At 41.0% G+C, this 16,197-nt stretch overlaps 2 long non-coding RNA genes across 2 annotated transcripts; both read right to left on the bottom strand.

Moving 5' to 3' along the window:
- Window positions 1-1,008: 1,008 nt before the first annotated feature.
- On the bottom strand, window positions 1,009-5,397 carry LOC135982515 (uncharacterized). Its single transcript, XR_010599912.1, has 2 exons — window positions 4,919-5,397; window positions 1,009-3,279 (listed from the first exon to the last, which is right to left on the bottom strand). It is a non-coding gene; the product is annotated as an uncharacterized LOC135982515 (long non-coding RNA).
- An 892-nt stretch (window positions 5,398-6,289) lies between these two features.
- LOC135982067 (uncharacterized) lies at window positions 6,290-15,724 on the bottom strand. Its single transcript, XR_010599274.1, has 4 exons — window positions 15,572-15,724; window positions 10,542-11,019; window positions 9,594-9,688; window positions 6,290-6,703 (listed from the first exon to the last, which is right to left on the bottom strand). It is a non-coding gene; the product is annotated as an uncharacterized LOC135982067 (long non-coding RNA).
- Between the last annotated feature and the right edge of the window lie 473 nt (window positions 15,725-16,197).

Below are 16,197 nucleotides of genomic sequence, written 5' to 3'. Positions count from 1 at the left end.
TCCTATATTGTTAGGCATGTTGCTCACTTTTGGCCTGGGTAACTCATAATAAATAATAATATTTATGCATTATGGGTCAGTTCCAAAGCCCACTGAAATAAATGCAATAACTCTCATTGACTTCAGTGGGCTTTGGATCAAGCTCATTGCGATGTTCTCTAGAGGTAAGAATCCAGTGACTGTGCTGAGTGTTAGTGAACTTGTTTAGGTAGATTTCATGTGACTTCTCAAGTTGCTATATGCTGCTGAGTTCACATAGTACCATTATCGTACTAGCAGTTTTCTGCAACTCCTCAAGTTTGTTAAAGGAAATAGAAGGCCTGATTCTGTTCTCATTAAACTAGTTTTACAATAGTGTAACTCTTTTCACCAGTGTGAAATCAGAGTCAGCTCAGAAAACACATTTAAAAACAACAACACTTTTTAAACTGTGGAACTCACTGCAACAAGGTATCATTGAGACCAAGAGCCTAGCCAAAAAAAAAAAATGATGAGAAACATATAAAGTCACTTTAAGGTTTGTCTACATAGGAAACAAACAAGTTAGATAAATCAGTTTAGAAAGCGATTTCATTAAATTGGTGCAATGTGCTTGTGTTGACACTCTTATCTTGGTTTATGGATGCCTTACATTGATTTAGTTATTAATTCTAAATGCAGCATGTTATTGTTTTACATATATTACTATGTTTGCATCTTGGGTTATATTCCAAAATTAAATGCCTCATAAAAGCTTATGTTTGTCCTCGACAATAAACTATTTCACCTTGCGAAAGTGACTGAGGTGGCTAGTTTTAGGTTGTTTTACCACTTTCTTGTTTATATCTTTACATGCATGGCTAACCTGTTTTGATTCTATCAAGGACCAAATCAGTGGCTTCCCCAGGAATTGAAATTGAGGCGGGGTGGGGGGGTGTTCGAATTTACAGAGTGTGTGTGTCAGGGCCGATGAAGGGTGAGACTGAGGGTGAAGGGGGGCTGTATGGCACCATAGTAAAAACTGAAAAATGTTTCATGACCATTTTATTAGATTTAACTCATGTTTTAAAATCATCACACAAATTAAAGTTGGCTACTCAAGACTTCTATGAAGCACTATGTCTACATCCTTCTTGGTTTTTTGTTATAATTTTGCACAACTCTGTTAATGAACTTCTTGAATGCAATGCATTCATCTTTGGTGGCTTCTTGTGTGTCCGGTACTTCCATTCTTTCAGTTGATATGCTCATTAGTTCATTCACATGATCAGGCAGAAGGCGACTTCTTTCAGAACACAAAATTCTATTCAATGATGAAAAAGAATGCTCAACTGTAGCTGTTGTGACTAGGAGTAGCAAGAGATGAATTCCTACTTCTTTCATCCCAGGAAACAGAACACAAAGATCAGGTCAAGCCACTAGTGATGATAAAAAAGAAGTTGAAGTCAAATCTTCATTCATTCGTCGTATGATATTCCACTCTGTGTTCAAATTCTCTATTCTGTCCTAATCACATGGCAGCCCCATTGCTGGTAGTGCCTGACTCCACTCAACTGTTGGTTTTTTATGGGACAGGCATCTGTAAAACCTACATAGAGGTTGAGTAGAATCTAGAAGTCGCTGTTGTAGATTTTAAAGAATCAAGTCTGTGTACTTTTTCAGTTGTCTTAACAAACACTTCTTGTCTTCTTCACTTAAGGATTCAATATAAATACCTTCATTAGTCAACTTCTGGACTGAAGTCTTTGCTTCTTCCAGTACTTTTTCAATGTATAGATCTCTGATTGGTCCAAATGTAGCTTCTATTGCTGGACAAAGATCTACTACTGTTGTAGCAGATGCCTGGATGGCATTGTTTAATTATCCAAGTGGTTTCAACAGTAGACTTACAAGACAGAGAATGGCAATAGTCTTCTCTGAATGTAGTAGCAAAAGTAATCCACCAGCCTCACTACTTAGATCCATGCCATCTTGGTAGATACTTTCCAAAGCCAGTAATAACGGCTGGAATAATTTTAAGACAACAGCCAAGGATCGCTCATGAGAAAGCCAGAGGGTTTTCCCAGGTTGGACTAATTTGAACTTCAGTCCCAGTGTATCTTCTATATTTTCCAAGATATTCAGTCTTTTTGGACTCTTGCTGAAAAAAGAATATAATGAAGACATTAAATTTATAGCTTTTTTAATGTCTTTTGAAGATTCTTCAGCTCGTACTAGTGCTAGTTGGAGTAGATGGCCATTGCAGTGTGTATAGGAGAGATTAGGGTTACACTTTTCTCTGAGCAAAGCTTGTACTCCACCATGTCTTCCACAGAAGTTTGCAGCTCCATCAAATGCACAAGCAGCCATCTGTTTGGGGTCTAATTGACAAGCATTTAACTCTTCTAAGATGTGGGTTGTCACAGATGCAGCCGATGTGTCTTCTATAACTTGAACATCTAGAAATGCATCTACTGGCCTACCCCTGACATCAAGATAACGTACACAATGACTTAATACTTGATGCCCATTTGCATCAGTGCATTCATCAGCCATGTATGCAGTTTTTTTGAATGTGGTGAGAGTTCTTCACTTTTCCAACTGTTGAGTCTTTCACTGTTGCACTGCATGTTTCTAGCCAGTCAGTTGAGTTTCTTGCAGAAAGATAGTGAGCATTTGCTGGTCTTGTTCGGAACCAGTGTTCAACTTCAGGATGAACAAGTGACAATGCACTTAATATTGGCCTCCAGTGTGTGGTATCTCTTGCTTAAATAGAAAGTAGGATGCCACAGCCATGTTTGTTCACATGAACTGTGTTGTGTCTCCAGCATTCTTAACAGCCTCATTAAGTACTTCTAAAATTGGCTTTGAAAGTGGGCTTATAAGGCTTTCTGCACATTGATACACTCCAGAGGCCTGGTGTTTTGCAGCCTTTTCACGTAGTTTGTCAGCATTGGCTTTGCTGATCGGTTTGACAAGCCAAGCTCCTCCACTTTTACCAATTATAGCATTGGGAATTCCTTCTTCATAAGCTTTTTTGCAAGAGGTGCACCAGTAGCCACCTTTTGTAACTTCAATAAATGGGAACACTTTGACCGACAAACATCGGGAACTGCCTTTAGGTTTTGGAGACACTGTTTCTTCAGTAGGTAGCTGTATTTGTGTTTCGGGCTGGTCGAATGTAGATATACCACTTGAATCTTCAGATGACATATTGATATATTCTTGGTTTTTGATGTGTTCTTCACCTTGGTTAGTTTTTGAGGCCTTTGAGTGGAAAAATTATTGTATTGTTTTTTGTCTTTTCATTTTCACTTTGACCTGCAACATATAAAAGAGATATGAATAAAGTAAATGTTTTGTTAGGATAATGCAAATTTAACATAAGGATAATGCAAGTTACACCAAAACACATAACAGGTCTAGATTTCTAAAAAAATACATTTTAAAAAAAAAATGGATTTAATTTAAGTTGACTTTTGAAAAGTAAGCCCTCATGGGATAAGGGGGAAGTCCTCTCATGGATCAGTAACTGGTTAAAAGATGGGAAACAAAGGGTAAGAATAAATTATCAGTTTTCAGACTGGAGAGAGATAGTGGTATCCCTGAGGGGTCAGTACTGGGACCATTACTGTTCAACATATTCATAAATGATCTGGAAAAATGGGTAAACAGTGAGGTGGCAAAATTTGCAGATGATACAAAACTATTCAAGATAGTTAAGTCCCAGGCAGACTGCGAAGAGTTACAATGGGATCTCACAAAATTGGTGACGGGGCAACAAAATGGCAGATGAAATTCAATGTTGATAAATGCAAAGTAATGCACATTGGAAAACATAATCCCAACTATACATACAAAATGATGGAGTCTGAATTAGCTGTTACCACTCAAGAAAGAGATCTTGGAGTGATTGTGGATAGTTCTCTGAAAACATCCACTCAATGTGCAGCGGCAGTCAAAAAAGCAAACAAAATGTTGGGAATCATTAAGAAAGGGATAGATAATAAGACAGAAAATATCATATTGCCTCTATGTAAATCCATGGTACGTGCACACCTTGAATACTGTGTGCAGATCTGGTCACCCCATCCCAAAAAAGATATATTGGAATTGGAAAAGGTACAGAGATGGGCAACTAAAATGATTAGGGATATGAAACAGGAGGAGAGATTAAAATGACTGGGAATTTTCAGCTTAGAAAAGAGACAACTAAGGGGGAATATGATAGAGGTCTATAAAATCTTTACTGGTGTGAAGAAAGTGAATAAGGAAATGTTATTTAATCCTTCACATAACACAAGAACTAGAAGTCATCCAATGAAATTAATAGGCAGCAGGTTTTAAAAAAACAAAAGGAAGTACTTCTTCACACAACATAAGTCAACCCATGGAACTCTTTGCCAGGGGATGCTGTAAAGACCAAAACTATAACAGGATTAAAAAAAGAACTAGATAAATTCCTGGAGAATATGTCCATCAGTGACTATTAGCCAAGATGAGGAAGGATGCAACACCATGCTCTGCGTGTCCCTAGCTGTTTGCCAGAAGCTGGGAATGGGTAACAGGGGATGGATCACTTGATGATTCCCTGTTCTATTCATTCCCTCTGAAACACCTGGCCTTGACCACTGTCGGAAGACATGATACTGGGCTATATGGAGCACTGGTCTGACCCAATATGACCATTCTTATGTAAAAATTAATTATAAGAATAAAAATGTTTAGTACAGAAATTCCCCAACACAATGACCTCTCAAGATAGCAACGATGTGAGATAATAACCTTGGCAAATAATGCATTTTAAAAATCTTGGCCTACTAGGAAACATATTTATATAAGTTTCCGTTCCCAGTCACAAATCTAGCATTCTGGAGCAAAGACACTAAAATGTAGTCCAACAAACAAATGTTAATTTAACGTACCCCCCACACTTTTCCCTCCACCGCACCCCACTCACCGGTGTTGTCCTTGGTCAGTGGAGACTCAGAGGTGCTTTCACGTGAGTACATCTCCCAGGTGGGGGGCAAGAAGGCACCTTACTCGTTCCTCCAGCTGCTCATTGTTCGCTCTGACCATTGCTGTTTGTTGTACCACCGTTCACTCCACCATTCTGTTGCCAATGGCCCTGCGCATCACCTTCTGCTGCCACCTGTCACTGTGACCTCCGTGAGTTGGTCTCTTGAGGTTCCACCTAGCTCTCAGTGATTTCAGCTGAGCTCTCAGGGGGGGAACCTCACTGTTAGTGCAGTCTGGGCTGTCTCTTCCACAGAAATACTGTCCCCACAGCACGACTAAGCATTTAGACCTGATTATCAGTGATTTCAGCTGCAGTGGTCACTTAACAGAACAAAAGACTATGGAGCCTAGTCAGCTCTGTCTTTAAACAGTGGAGAGGGACAGGTCCCCACCCTCTCTCTTGATGCCCTCAATCAGCACAGGCTAAGTACAGTTCTACTGCCCTTTACTCATACAATAAGAACAACAACATTTCATCCCCGCCCCCAACCCCAACCCCAACCCTAACCCTAACCCCAACCATAATCTATCACTTGGGCAACACAGCTGTTTGCTGGATACCTAGGTAGATTAGGTGTGAATGTAAATACAATCTGGTCCTGAAGCCTTCCCCCCCACCCCCAGCTCATCACTAGCTGTCAGGGAGAGCTCATTTAGACTTTGCTTACAAATCATCATTTGAAATTATTAGGTTGGCCAACATCACCGAAATGAATGCACTGACATTGTCATAAAAAACAACAGCTGTGTAAGGAAGCTAGTCTATGTTCATACTTTTCAAATCTATTATACTTTTTCAGATACATGTATTTTATCATACACTTTATACACTTTTAAAGTGTGTTTTAATGTTTCAATTTCAATTCAAATTTCCAAACAGCCACTAAATTGGCATGTAACTAGTTCACAAAACTGGGGAGGGGGGGGTGTTGGGAAAATTCAGGGGGGGTGTAGGGAAATCACTGGACCAAATCCCATGGAACCATATTGTACTGTGAGAAGCAGGAGAATTGTAACTATCTTCTTTCCTATTCTTTTGGAGCTGATATGTGATCTTATTGCCCATCGCCTGAGGCCAAAGGCAAATGCATTTAAACTGGCACAAGTTCTTAAACATTTGTTAACCTCGAGGTGCTTTTAAGCATATGTTTTTGCTGTTAATATTCAAGATACTAACAGCAATTCAAGGGAGTGGGAACCTCCATCTGTCTAATGAGGTCTCTACCCAAATAAAGTTAAAAGCCAAGACTCTGTTTAATAACACCAATTTCTTAAAAATGAAGTTTCACTAATGCCTGACCACTCTCCTCCCATAGGTCAAAGGCAGAACTAGAAGCTATTTACTAGCTTCTCATTTTCATAGCAGCCACTTTAAAAAAAAAGTTTGTCAAAAAGAAAGCGACTCCAATTGAGCTCCTTGCCTTCCAGCATGCCTGAGAGCTAACTGGACTAGACTGCAGAGGCTGTTTCAGTGATATGGTATCTGAAACACTCAATGAGCTCATTGGTTTTAGAAACAGTACAGTATGTTCTAACATTACTTACCCCAACACAAAATGAACTATTGTTTCCATTTTTCAAAGAGATCTTTTTTATCTTCATGTCTCCTCACAAAAATATTATGGGTTAGATTCCCTGCTGTTGTAATTGGGCATCGCGCCATTGATTTCAATGAAGCTGCATCTCGACTAATTGGTTAACAGACATCTTCTATCCATTTAAAATCCTATTAATGGGAAAGATACAATGTTCTAAAGACTTCATTTTGTTTTGTTGATACATGCTTCTTTAGACATGAGGCAAAATTTTATAAAAGTTCAAAAGACTGATAAACTAAACTAAAGTTTAACCTGAATACAGTAGTCCTATAATAACTGGACAAATGGCTTTTAGACATATAAATGAGGTTTTCAATGTTGCATATGTACTACACATGATTTGCAGCTTTACAATAAGTTCAAGATTGGAGCTGGCAAGGAAAACCTCAAAAGATGATGTTTTTTCCAAAACTGAAATGCTTTTCAAAATTGTATTGATTGCACTGAAATTTCAGTTAGCACAGAAATAATAATAAAAAGCCTTCCAATAATTAAACAATCTGATAAACAATCTATTTGCCCTTACTAGGGCCTTCCGTCCTAGCTCTGGCTCCTTTAAATACAGTCTTTTGTTTGGGATCCCAACTCAGTCCTGTCCCGAAATGGGATTATGCCACTTTACTGGGAGTCAGTAGAGGAACCAGGGCCCATCCAGTACTCCAGGTTCCAACCCAGAGGCCCTACATGCAGCAGCCACATACAGTTTATTGTAATCCTTCACTGCAACTTCCCTGAGTCACTTCCCACCAGCCCTATCTCAGGGTCAAGAGCCTCATGTTCTTCTCTCTCGACACACCCAGCCTTATAAATTCAGCCAGCAATAACTTCTGGTTAATTGCAGGCTCCTTTGACCAGAGAGGATCACCTTCCTTCACTCCTCCAGTCCCAGCCTGGATCTGACCTGTTAAGGTCCTGCAGAGCCTTTTATCGGAGCCTGCTGGGCTCTGATTGGCTGCTTCAGTGAGGCGTCTCTAGGCAGGCCCACCTTTGCTGCTTCTTTCTTGGGGCTGATGTAGTAGGAAAAAAGAAAAACCCTTTCCTCCTTTTTTCATTTTGCTCCTATGTAACTATTGATTGATCATTTTTGTGACTGGTTGAGATCTTTTTAAAACGTATTTAATAGGTTTTTACAAAATCATTTTAGAAAATGATTCCTATGAAATAAAAACAAATCAATATTTTCAAAAAAACTAAAAATCCAACAAATTTCAAAATTTTCCATGTCATTTTTTAAAATGTTTTGATTTGATCTACAATTGTCCCAAGAATCCAGGCATCATTGGTGGCGTGGCCCAGTGTGTATTCTAGCATTAATTATAGCACTTAAAAAAACATTATTTAATCAGTTGTCACAACCCCTTTTGAAGTAGGTAAGTATTATCCTCATTTTACACCTGGGGAAAACTAAGTCAGAAAGTTCTAACAGCTTGACGAAGGCCACAGACAACCGTGTCAGAGCCAGTGTTAGAAGATAGGAGTCCTTTGTTCTCAGTTCTGTTTAATCCCCTAAACCACACTGCCTCTCACATTGCTCAATTGCCCCCACCTTTGGGTAGAGGTCATACTCACAAAGGAGCGGGGTCAACTGCAGGCAGGGTTTGTCAGTGATTTCATAGCATCCCTGTGCCATCAGCAGCAGTCTTGGCTGTCTTGCCCTCTCCATTCCTGGAGCAGCACACTGATCTGAGGTCTTTCTGAAAATGGGAGGATTTTCCTCTCTCTCCCACCCCTAGGCATTGTTCTTGAACATGATGAAATTATGCTTTGTTATTGTTCTTCTCTGTATAGATATTCAACACACCTAACGTATATGCAGATGTCAGACTGGGGAAATCTCCTTCCCCACAATTTAATCTTCCCTGAAGCTTTGCTCACTTGTGACATCAAGGAGGATGCCACTGACTGCAGATTGTGCAGACTGTCATAAATGATTGCCCCCTTCTTTCTTGTGTGTTTTGATGAGCAGTGAAAGAGTTAACACAGCTTACACTTAAATTACTATCACTAGGCTTCAGAGGCAACGTTACATTGAGATAAATGGAGGCAATTTACATCTCTCTGAGCTATTGTTTCATGCTACCTACAGACTCTGGCAGGCATCGCTTACATCCAGTTCACATTTCTTTGTAAACCTTTGTAAGGGCTGGAGACTTATTTTTGTGAAATAAAGTTTAGATTCTGAAATACCAGATGCAGCAACCAGGGAAAAATGCTGGTTCAGTCAGCTGCTGCAAGCTGATCCAATCAGACCACAGTCCAAGTGTGAATTAAAACATCAATTTGCCTCAGATTAGAGCTAAAAACATTTGTTTGAACTAATTCTCTAAAAGAGTTTAAGGCTGTCTACAGTCAGGTGCCCGGCCATTAGGTTCCTTAGAAATCTAGTGTCCTTTAATACTTGGCACTTAGAAAAGATAAATAGTGTGAAGAGAACAACAAAGTGCTCAGATGCCATAGCGATCAGCTGTATATAAATGCCTAGAGAGAGAGAGAGAGGAACCTGCTATCTTCAATGGGAACTTAGCCCAATTAAGGACTTCATGACAGAGCCAATAGTCAACATCAATAATAAAGTACAGCAGCAGTTTTCCCATCTCCAGCCCACTCTCAAAGCCTTTGAGAACAAATGTATCTTATCCGAGCCAAGGGGTGGTTTCACCTTGGGCAAAAAGGGAAGTGAATCTGCTGGCCCCTGCTTGGATTTAATTTACATTGCTATAAAAAGGAGATTTTGTTTTGGTGCTGATTTAAAAAAAAAAACATTCTATGATTTAATTGAGTGCTTGTGAAAGCCAGAGACTAATTGCACTGGAGGAGGCCTGGCATTGTAGAGGCAAGAGCTAGGCAGGCTTTGCCATCTAATTCTCTGCCAACATACATTTGTCTTTGTGGTGCAGAACAGTTGTATTCCAAGACAGCAATTTAATCATTGCCATGAGGAAGGCTATGCCTGACCAAACACTCCCATCTTGTGGTAGCATGCTTCCCACCCAAACACAGATAAGCACATCAACATACTCATTTGATGAAGGGCAAGTAACACTGCACAGTGCTGCTCTGATAATAACTTCCCTCTGCCAAAGACTGGTCTTCTGCATAGTTCATACTGTCATCTGTAAAATATTTAAAACAAAATAACTAATATTAAGAATAACTAGAACCAGCGAGCAACCCCATGCCTCTTGGGAACACATTTAATGATTTGAGATTTGCAAAATATTCCATCATGTTATCTCATTTTATGAGGCCATGAATCCCAGTAAACAAAGTGACACTTGAGTGATATGTAGTGAATTTTAGCTGTCTAAAAGCCTCAGCAAGCAGCAGTAATCTTTTCTCTCTTTCAGAGATAAAGATATTTCATTGAGCGTCTTTACACAAAACAGGATAAAACCGCCAGTGTTTTTCCACATGATGCAGGCCCCTTTTATCTCATTCTTACCTCCTCCGGGACATGTCCAGTTTGATAAGAAGAAGAGTGGAGTCTGAGATGTCTGGGTTCTATAATAGGCATGGTGTAAGTATGTATTTGCCGATCACAGCTGTTATCTTGAAGAAGAAGGATGATTGACAGGCTTTCTAAATCTCTGGTGTAGTGTCATGGTGGGTTATGCTACAGGATGTGTCTTAACCCTTAGAAAACCTGGCAAAATACAGTCTTCACAATATTCTGCATTACAAACATAAAACCAAATTTTTATGAAGGGTGAGCTCTTGTTAAAGATGTACAGGAAATCTTATTCACCAACCAAGGAGGCAGTTTCTAACAGCCCTAGGATCTTTGATCTTTAATCTATAATTTGGGGTATATGTTATACTTATAAGAAGCACACAGGATCTTTATAGGGGAGAAGGCAAAAACGCCACATTTATTGAGAATACTGCAGTTAGCATATGCTTTTCAGTTACACACAAACATACACACACACCATGCACCCAGTCCTGCCAGTTGATGTTTATAGTTACCAGTCCAGAGTCTGGATCAATCTAGTGGCCAGAAAGATTGGTCGCAGAGGGGAGCCGGGCTCTGTCAGTCATGATCCGATGCTCCTGGAGTGTGGCAAGATGAACCCAAAGTCCCATGGCAAAGCACCCTGTTCTTATAGTCTTTTTTCTCTGTTGAAGTCTATGGATTTTGCTGTTTCTGACCGGTTACTTCTCAATTGGTGTATCTTTTGATGTAAACATTCCAATACACCTCCCAGAGGGTCATCCTGTCCTGGTTTCGATTGAATCAATTGTCCTGTCCTTAGGGGTGCCAGTCTTCACTGCAGGGTCGTCAATCTGCCCTTCCTTAATTATGGATGAGCATTGATGGTCCTCTGGTATCGTTAAGTCTCTTCACTCCTTCTTCCTTGACCATCTGGCTATAACCATGGCCTTCACACCTTATCTTTTCCTGATACATACATTCCTCTTCACACAAACAGTCTTTTGCAGAGACCTTTGAGAATACAAACAGACACTTTTTATATTGAGCAAAAGACATTGTAAATTAAGCCTTCCTAAATCTTATAATCAAAACAATTCACATTGGGGCCCAGGCCTTCAACGTTCCTCTAATCTCCTTAACGTAGACACAATACAAGATCCTGTCTCTTACTTACTAAACCTTAAAACAAAGAAATGTATATTTAACTAGCGTGCCTAATTTGTAATACATATAGGAAACCATAGTAGACATTATAACTTATCCTAAAACAAAAGGGGGACCATAATCAGTCATAAGGATTGTTCTGGTCTGTCCCTGCCTTAACATCAGTACAGACACTGGCAGTCTGTCAGATGCGTTTCTACCAATGTCCCAGAGTGTCATTCCTTTCTGCTATTCAAAAAGGGTGGCTGGCAGGATGAAATCAAATCATACATTAATTCTCATAGTACAATTATACAATCCTGCTCCTACATATACACATCAGTTTTATTGTTAATTTTACCCATTGAATCAGTCAGATTTTTAAAACAATACAATCAAGGAAATGGTCAAACTACTATCTTGTGAGAGATTAATCCCACCCTCTGACATTCTACAGCTCTGGATCAGGCTCACAAATTCTATGGTGCAGCTGTAGTTAACAGTTAACAGAACTGTTGACTTCTTGGGTGGGTCCTCAGCTGGTGTCAGTCAGTGTAGCTCCACTGAAGTCAAGAGAGCAACACTGATTTGCACTGGCTAAGGATCTGGTTCTTTTTACAGTGGAACATTCCTTGGTAAAGAACTTCCACTTTTCTCCCCAATGGTTATGTGAACACAGGACACACACTACACTCCTGTAAAACTCTGGCCCTTAAGTTTTGGGGCAAGACCCTCAGATGCCCCACTGAAGTTGATAGAAGTATGTTGACTTATATCTGCTGAAGATCTGGCTCATTGTTTGTTAGGCAGAATCTGAGCTGAAAACAGGCATCGAAGAAGGAGCCATGGAGTTATTGGCTGTACAGCTTCTAAATCTACGTTCTGAGGTGGTTTTTTGGGCAAACACCAGTTTATGAGATAATTTTTCTCTACTACAGTAACTTGTTTGTGCTGCTTATGGTCTAAATGAGAGTTGCCATTCTCTCACCTTTCACCAGTGCAGTGACATTTCTATGATAGAATCTGTGTATCTGAAATATGAAAAATTGCCTTAGGAAAAAGAAGCCATTTGCTTGGAAATGGACCATTTTGGAAAATATGCAGCATTGGCCAATGCCTATCTGAGATCAAAATTAGGACCTACACTTGTGTGCTAAACATGCATTATAAAGCTGTGTGGAAAAAAATTCTGGTGCATGCAGAGTACCTGATTGTATCTTGGCAGTTTCTTTTATTTGTTTCTTCAAAATAAGAGAAGCCGCACAGACTAATTCCTTGCCAAGTCTCAGTTTTACAAAGAAGTCCATTTTGAATTGTTTAAGTTAATAAAAACATCATTACAGCTTCATCCCAGACTCGCTCTGACTGACCCTGTCTGCCATGCCAGGCAGAACTTCAGTCGAATATTGAGTCATAGAGTCCAAGGCCAGAAGGGACCACCAGATCATCCAGACCAAAGTATTACAGCCTAAGGGAGACTAGACTATTATGTGCCACAGGCAGAGAATAGGAGGGACCGAGGTGCACCAGCACCCATGGTTCCTGCAATGGCAAGGAAATTATTAAGTGAGGTATACTCAGATAATCCTGGCAGGTGACCCACACCCACACACTGCAGAAGAAGGCGAAACCCTCCCCAGGTCACTGCCCAGCTGACCTGGGGGAAAAGTCTTTTCCAACCGCACACATAGTGATCAGTTAGACCCTGAGCACACGAGCAGGAACCAGCCAACCAATCATCTGCGAGAGAGAATGCTAAGTGCCACCTCAGAGCCCTGGCCCACCCTGCCCCATGTCCCATCTCCAGCCATGGCCATCTCTGATGCTTCAGAAGATGGAGAGGGAAAAAAAAGCAACCTCAAATGCACTGGCTGGGGGAAATCCCTTCCTGACCCCTGCAGATGGCTGGCTGAAATCCTGAAGCATGAGCTTTTAGAACATAAGACATAAACTGGAAGTAAGTCTGGAGTCTCTTGAATCCTGTTCCCCACCAACCCCATCATACAATCACACTCATAAATTTGTACAAATTTCTATTAAAACTAATTAAATTGTTTGGCCTCACATTTCCTATTGGGAGGCTGTTCCAGAATCTCACCCCTCTGCTGCATTGCCAACAGATTGGGGGAAGTGACTATTCCCCTCTATTCAGCACTGGTGAGGCCACATCTAGAGTATTGTGTCCAGTTTTGGGCCCCCCACTACAGAAAGGATGTGGACAAATTGATGAGAATCCAGCGGAGGACAACGAAAATGATTAGAGGGCTGGGGCACATGACTTATGAGGAGAAGCTGAGGGAACTGGGTTTATTTAGTCTGCAGAAGGGAAGGAGTGAGGGGGGATTTGATAGCAGCTTTCAATTACCTGAAGGGGGGTTTCAAAGAGGATGAAGCTTGGCTGTTCTCAGTGGTGGCAGATGACAAAACAAGGAGCAATGGTCTCAAGTTGCAGTGGGAGAGGACTAGGTTGGATATTAGGAAAAACTATTTCACTAGGAGGATGGTGAAGCACTGGAATGGGTTACCTTGGGAGGTGGTGCAATCTCCATCCTTAGGGGTTTTTAAGACCCGGCTTGATAAAGCCCTGGGTGGGATGATTTAGTTGGGGTTGGTCCTGCTTTGAGCAGGGGGTTGGACTAGATGACCTCCTGAGGTCTCCTACAACACTAATCTTCCATGAGTCTATGATTCTATGATGGTTAGAAACATCATCTAATTTCCAGCCTTTGTTCACGGGGCTGTCCAGAGTATAGCTATAGGGCCACACAGGTGTTGCTATTCTGGGTATAAAGCACAGAAAGGATTTTCTGAAAAACACATTTTAATCTCTATTTTTAGTCTCAGAATTTCACAGTGGTGGAACAGACTGTTCAGACAAAGATGAGCTGTTACTTGTCAAATCTCTATGGTAAAATTCAAAATCCCTTTGGTTCTACAAACATCTCTCAAGTATGGCAGAAACACGATTCATGATAGTGCATAACTTTACTGGCACTCATTGGAGATACTTCGCATAACCAAGTTATGCCTTTGCTACCTGTGAGTAATCTCACTATTCCTAATGCACAGCAATAAAATCCTTATATTGCACCATATACCAACATGAGTTTGCAAAATTGTCATGAAATCCAGACGCACAAGCCACTCACCCACCATTTTACTTGCCCATTATAAAACCGCATGACTTGTTTCCAGGGGTGTAAAACATTGCAAGGCTGATAGATCAATGACACCACTGAAAAGCATGTGCATCAGAGACGCCTGGGATGTTCCCAGCCTCAAAGAACTCCAAGTAAGATTTTGTTTCATTCCTGTTTGATTTGAGAGAAGTTTGGGGAAGAGGCACATGGTTTGTGCTAACACTGTCACCTATCCCCTGTGTTCTCCAGCTGCTTTCCTTCTGGCCCTCAAACTCTCTGTCTTTCCATCTTTCATATTTTCTTTCTTCTCATCTGCTTTCCATACTCTTTTGGTTTTCCCCCACATCTTTATCTATTTCCAGTTGCTCTGTTTTCCCTCACATCATATTTTCTCTCTTGCCTTCCCTGGACTACCCCATAATGCTTATTTTTTAATTTCCTTTCCTGCTCAAGCCACATGCCTGGCCAATAAAAAATAAAATGGAGATTTTTTCCTAAAGGCTAATTGCCTGTTTCCCTTGAGATGGATTACTGGGAGCTCTGGGATTCATCAGAGCTATCAGCCCTCTGCGTGGGGTACCCCATTCCTTTTCTCTTGCAGTTTCCGTCTCCTTCTCTCTCCCTTCTTCCATACTTCCTCTTCTCAGTGTCTCCCCCTTGGGCCATTACTAGTCTTAAGATTCTCCCACTGGGGACAAGACTTGAAGATTCTCTTGGAGCTTGGGAACCGAGCTACTGATTCTGTGCTGCTCAGGTCTCTCTGAGGAACACAGAGCTGAGAGCCAGGTGGAGAGAACTACTGCCACCTGGTTCCACAGGGGATGCTGCTGTGCACAGCCTCAGGGAGGCAGGCTGCTGACAGAAGCACCACGAGGGAGCTGGAGATGGGCAGACAGTCTGAGGGAGAGCAACCAGGGGGCCTTTAAAGTGTTGGCCAACCAAGACTAGAATTTTTGATGCCACCTGCAGTGAAGGGCCCTAGCAGATACCTTGGGAAATACTTTGGAAAAGCCCAGTCTCAGAAAATTCTACTTGCCCAATTGTCCTTGTTTGGCTAACCAGCCAATACTTTATTGAAAAATCACTGTAGTGTAAAGGGAGCTGGTTTCAAGCTCATGTCCCACCCCTCCTTTCCTTTCTCTCTCTCTCTCTCTCTCTCTCTCTCTCTCTCTCTCTCTCTCTCTCTCTCTCTCTCTCTCTCTCTCTCTCTCTCTCTCTCATGCAGTCACCAGTCAGGTTTGGGGCTAATCTTACACACATACAGTCACATAGCCACTCACCCTTCAAATGAGATTATGATGCAGTGATCCCATTCTGTGGGTTACCTTTCTGTTTCAGCAGCTCAGTGGAGATATTCAGTGGGGTTCCAGCAGTTTGGGATAGATCTAAATTAAGCCACAGGAAGCCTACCACCCTCTCCGCCTCTCCCTCCCCCTCCATCCCAAAAGGCTGGGAAAATAAAACAAAGCTTGCAATCACATTCTGGACATGGAAGTTCTCAGCAGCTGCGCAATAACATCTGTTGCAGATTTAGGGAGACAACAGTAATACAAACAGGGGAAGAATAATGTTCTTTCTTGGGAGATGTTTAGATTAAAGTGAATTATTAAGAGATGGCTCTATCTTGGAATTTTATCTTTATCAGCGAGAATCTCATTGTGAACTTCTCTCTTCCCATCCAGCAGTAAGTCTGTCAGCACCAATTGAGTAGCTTTCCAGTCTTATTTCTATTAAAAGGCAATTTTTAAAGACATCCATAATAGATAATGGCCATGCAGTCCTTATGAGGCCACACATTTCCCTGAGATTTTTTTCCTGCCTCCTTAGTCCCTCTTTCTATTCAGCTGAAGTGAATATTATAATACCTTTCTGGAGAATTGCCAGTAGAGGAAACAGAACCTTCCCA

This window comes from Chrysemys picta, chromosome 3, assembly GCF_011386835.1.
Source record: "Chrysemys picta bellii isolate R12L10 chromosome 3, ASM1138683v2, whole genome shotgun sequence".
Classification (NCBI taxonomy): domain Eukaryota; kingdom Metazoa; phylum Chordata; order Testudines; family Emydidae; genus Chrysemys; species Chrysemys picta.
The sequence above is the reverse complement of the archived record's forward strand: the minus strand, read 5'-3'. Positions and strand labels throughout refer to the sequence as shown.